The sequence below is a fragment of the Vulpes vulpes genome, chromosome 12 (assembly GCF_048418805.1).
Source record: "Vulpes vulpes isolate BD-2025 chromosome 12, VulVul3, whole genome shotgun sequence".
Classification (NCBI taxonomy): Eukaryota; Metazoa; Chordata; class Mammalia; order Carnivora; family Canidae; genus Vulpes; species Vulpes vulpes.
The window spans coordinates 33,271,771-33,276,875 of NC_132791.1; the positions used below are offsets into that span (position 1 = coordinate 33,271,771).

The 5,105-nt window shown below is 43.1% G+C and overlaps 1 long non-coding RNA gene across 1 annotated transcript; it reads right to left on the reverse strand.

The window, feature by feature from the left end:
* Window positions 1-187: 187 nt before the first annotated feature.
* LOC112911640 (uncharacterized) lies at window positions 188-4,153 on the reverse strand. The gene is made up of 3 exons (XR_003233401.2): window positions 4,070-4,153; window positions 833-961; window positions 188-279 (listed from the first exon to the last, which is right to left on the reverse strand). It is a non-coding gene; the product is annotated as an uncharacterized lncRNA (long non-coding RNA).
* Between the last annotated feature and the right edge of the window lie 952 nt (window positions 4,154-5,105).

Sequence of the window (5,105 nt, forward strand, 5' to 3'; positions counted from 1 at the left end):
TCCATTTGTATTTCCATTTATATATTGGTATATAAAAGGTAAAAAAAAAAAAAAAACAGTTTCTGCCTTTTTATTTTTGGGTTAGAATTCTCTGAAGCAAGTCCGTAGGCCCTGAAAACACATCTATGTGGGCACTTCCCCCTTCCTCTTTCCAGCCTCAACACCCTGCAAGGCGCTGTTGTTATTACAGACATTTAGTGAACTAAGGATACGGAACTTAAATGGGTTACATAGCCTTTCCTTGTCCAACTGCCATCAAGTGGTAGTGCCAAGGTTCACCTTAAAAAAAAAAAAGGTGTGGTTACTCATTTGTTCAGACAATATTTATTGAGCACCTATTAGGGCACCTTGTCATGAGAAAGGAGGGGACAGGCATCAACTAATGAACATACAAACACATGACTAAAAATTTAAACATCAATTTCATTGACTGGAAGATAGTATTTTTTTTCTAAAAGGTAAATGGATGCTGCAGTAAGAGTACATAGCATGGATATTAAGACATCTGGATTTCAGATGATAAACTGTCAAGAGCTGGATCTTTTAAGATGGATGAAATGGGGAAGAGAAACTCCAGGGAGACTTCAAATTACCAGACTCACACTTGGCCTTCCACTACTTATTTGGCTGTAGGAGATGAGCCTCTCAAGATTTGGGGTATTTTGCCCTAAGCTCCACAGAAATATATGACAGAGTGGTCCACAACCACAAAGCCAGCCTCTGCAGCCTGCTTGGGGGAGGGTGTCTGACCCGAGCTGCCTCCACCATGCCCCACCCAGCTCTCTAGAACTCCCCCACAGTGGCTACACAGGGCTGTGAAGTAGCTACTCACCACCACTCAAATCAAAAGCAACTCCAGCTTCTCTGCCACAGCAGCAGGAGGAACATACGTGGCACTAACTTCCGCGGAGGCCCAGAGGCCATGCTGTCTCCTCTGCAGCAGGGAACCATACCTTCATGACTTGTTTTTTGAGGTGCAATTCACAGAAAATTAACAATTTTAAACTGTACAGTTCGGTGGCATTTAGTAAACTTACAATGTTGTGCATCACATTTATCTAGTTCCAAAACATTTTGATCACCTCCAAATGAGACCCTATACCTACTAACCATACTCATTAAATCCTCCCTGTCCCCACGCCCTGGCCACCACTAATCTTTTGTCTCTATGGATTTACCTAGTCTGTACATTTCATATAATTGGAAGCATACAATATGTCACCTTTTGCGTCTGGCTTCTTTCATTTGGCGTATTTGCAGTTCATCCATGTTGTAGCATCTACCACTACTTCATTCCTTTTAATGGCTGAATAGTATTCCATTATTTACTCTATATCATAATGAATATTTGGGTTGTTCCCGCATTTTAGCTATTGTGATGAGTGCTATATTCCATTATGAGTATTTGTTTGATGGCTTGTTTTCAATTCTTTGGGGTATATACCTAGGAGTGAAATTGCTGGGTCATATAATAGTTCTATGTTTAACTTTTTCAAGAACTGTCAAACTGTTTTGCACAGTAGCTGCACCATCAAATATTCTCACAACAATATACAAGGGTTCCAGTATCTCCTTATCCTTGATAACACTTGTTATTTTCTGGGTGCTTTTTTTTTTTCAGAAGCCATCCCAGTGGGGTTTGATTTGCATTTCCTTAATGACTACAGATGTTGAATATCTTTTCATGTGTTTATTGGTTATTTGCATATTTTCTTAGGAGAAATGTCTATTCAAGTCCTTTGCCCATTTTTAAATTGAGTAGTTCTTGTCTATGGCCACACCACCCTGAACACGCCCGATCTCATCTGAGTTGTTTTCCTTTTTGTTGTTAAGTTGTAAGACTTCTTTGTATATTATAGATACTAGACCTTTATCAAATAAATGGTTTATAAACATTTTCTCTCATTCTGTATGTTATCATTTCACTTTCTTGATAGTGTCCTTTCGTGCACAAAAAACTAGTTTTTATGGAGTTTGTTTTTCCCTATAGTAGAAGGTAGAGCTCTAACTTCATTCTTTTTCATGTGGATATCCAATTGTCCTAGCACCATTTGTTAAAGAGGCTATTCTTTGCCAGTTGAATGATCTAGGAATCTTGTCAAAAACCAATTGACTATAGAGGTATTGGTTTGTTTCTAAACTCTCAATTCTCTTCCATGGAGATATGTTTATCTTTGTGCCAGTTCTATACTATTTTGATTACTGTAACTTTGTAGTATGTTTTCAAATGGGAATTGTGAGTAGCCTTTGTTCTTCTTTTTCAAAATCATTTTAATCTGTTTTAAGCTTGTATCTGGGGTTCCTTGCAATTGCATACACACTTATGGATCAGTTTTTACATTTCTACCAAAAAAAAAAAAAAAAAAAAAAGGCCCTGGGACTTTCATGGGAACTGCATTGCATATGTAGATCATTTTGGGTCCTACTGCCTGCCACCTTTTAATATTAAGCTTTCCAATTCATGAACACAGGATGTGTTTCCATTCATTTAGCCTTTAATTCCAGCAAAGTTTTGTGATTTTTAGTTTACAAATATTGCACATATTTATTCCTATTTTATTCCTTTTTGATGCTACTAAAAATCCAGCTCTTTTCTTTTTTCTTTTATTTGGACTTTTTCTTGCTAGTGTATAGAAACACAACTGATTCTGGTCTGTTGGTCTTTTATCCTGCAGCTTCACTAAAATTGCTTATTTTATTTTTAGTGGATTCTTCAGGATTTTCTATAAATATGATCATGTGATTATCTGCAAAGAAGGTTAGTTTTACTTATTCCTTTCCAATTTGGATGCCTCATCTATTTTTTTTTTCTTGCCTAATTTCTTAGGTTACGATTCAGGACTATGTAATTTGTACACCTTTGAACAGAAGAAACAAAAACAGGCATTCTTTTCTTGTGCCTGATATTAGTAAGAAACTTCCTAGTCTTTCACCACTGATTATCATATTCACTATGGAAAAAAGAAACCCTTAACCAGATTGAAGAAGTTCTGTTCATTCCTACTTTGTTGATTTTTTTTCTTATCATGAAAGAGTGTTGGATTTTCTCAAATTCTTTTTCCACATCAACATGATGGTATGTTTTTTTCTTTATTCTATTAATATGATATATTACACTGATTGACTTTTATATGTCAAACCCCTTGCATTCCTGGGATAAATTTCACTTGATCATGGTATAATTATTTTAACATTCTGCTAGGTTTGGTTTGCAAAGATTTTGTTTTTTTTTTTTTTTCATCTTTATTCAAAGGGGGTATTGGTCTGTAATTTTCTTTTCTTGTAATGTCTTTGCCTGATATTGGTATCAGGGTAATGTTGCCCCAATTGAATGAGTCAGGAAGTGTTCAATATTCTATTTCTTAGGAGAATTAGAGAAGGACTGGTGTTAATTGTTCTTTAAACATTTGATACAATTCACTATTGAAGCCATCTGCTCCTGGACTTTTGTCAGGAGGTTTTTGAGTAAGTTTTGGTAGTCAGTGTATTTCTATGGGATTTGTCTATTTTATTTAGGTTTGCTAGCGTACATTGTTCATAGTTTTCTCTTATAATCCCTTGTATCCCTTTAAGGTTGCTAGTGCTGTGTTTAAGTCATCTTTTTCTTGATCAGGAAGTTCACTTGGTCGCTGTAAATCAGTGACTACTTACTTTCTAGAGTTCCCACACAGTGAATTCTGACGCTCATCTTTTTGGTGTGTCTGTTTAGGGATGGGCTCTTGGAGCTTCCAACCCTGTTACTTGCACTGATGTCACTTCTATTTTTTGTTTTCTATCAGAGTAGAAAGGCCAGCTGTCTGATGCTCCAAGTTCCTTCCCCCCTACATCCCGCCTGACTGGGATCCAGTGCCCCACTCCTGGCCCTCCTGCCATCTGGGTATCTGCCCCCACTATTTCTCTGAATATCTCTAGCTCTGACACTGCGCTACGTTCCTTCAAATGTTTTCCACCTTCTCCCCTCCTCCCCAGGCTCCTCTGGACTGCAGGAGCCCACTCCTTTTTACTCCAGTCTCTTGCGCACACGCGCGCGTACACACACACACACACACACGCACAGTCACTCTCCTACCGTCGCCCAGCAGGCTCCGCTGTGGCTCGGGCGCCTCCTCCCAGGCCCCGGGGCCTCCACGCGGCCCTGCGCCGCCGGGAACCCGCGGCCGCTCCACGTGCGCGTCTCCTGCGGGCCGAGCGCGCGCACGCCCGTCCGCCCGCCCGCCCTCCGGTCCTCCCGCCCGCACGGCCGCGCCCCCGCGGAGGGGCCCGGGAGCCCGCGCGGGGCCGGGCCTGGGTCGCGCAGGTGCGCGCCGGGGGGAACGCGAGCTCGGCTTCTCCTGGTTAGAAAAGGAAGAGCGGGCGAGAGAGAGAGAGGAGGGTGCGAGAAAGGGAGAGGAGGGAGAAAGCGCGAGGCGAGGCGAGGCCGCAGGACCGCAACCCGGCGCCGAGGCCGGGGCTTTCCCGTGGTAACCGGCCCGGGGAGTGGGTGCGGGGCGCGGGCGGTGGGGGTGACGGTAGCTGGGAAAGGCTGTGCTGGGCTGCGGCCTTTGAAGCCGGCGGCTGGGGCGGGGACTGGGCGCCGGGAAGCCGTCTCGGACGCGGCCCGGCCCCGCGCGAAGGGCCCGCTCCCCGCTCAGATAAGCACAGGAACACGCTTTTTGAATGAATACGTTATTATGGGCCACCGCCACCACCCCACCCCCGCTGGAGCTTGTCTTTGAGTGAATGGGCTTCCGACGATCTAGTTTTCTGAATTCTCAGTTGTCCATCCGACAGCGCACAGGATCCTCTGGTGCTGCCGCAGCCCTTTCGGTACCTAACTCGGTCTTGGAGAACTATGTCTCTGGAGAGATTGCAGCCAAGGAACTGAGAAAACCGCTCCTAAGCGTTTTCTGCCTGTGGACTACTCTCAGAGATTAAGTTGACCTTTAAAGTCTTTCTGAACATACTGAGAATAATCGTTGCCTAACTTCTGTCTCCATCTAGGTGGGTGATTGAGCTGCCTCGGGTCCTACTTGGGCTCTTGTTTACTAGCAAAATGTGAGATCTGAAGGAGAGGAGGAGAGAGAGAGGTTCTAACGGGGAAAAATTATTGACAGACTAAAATCGTA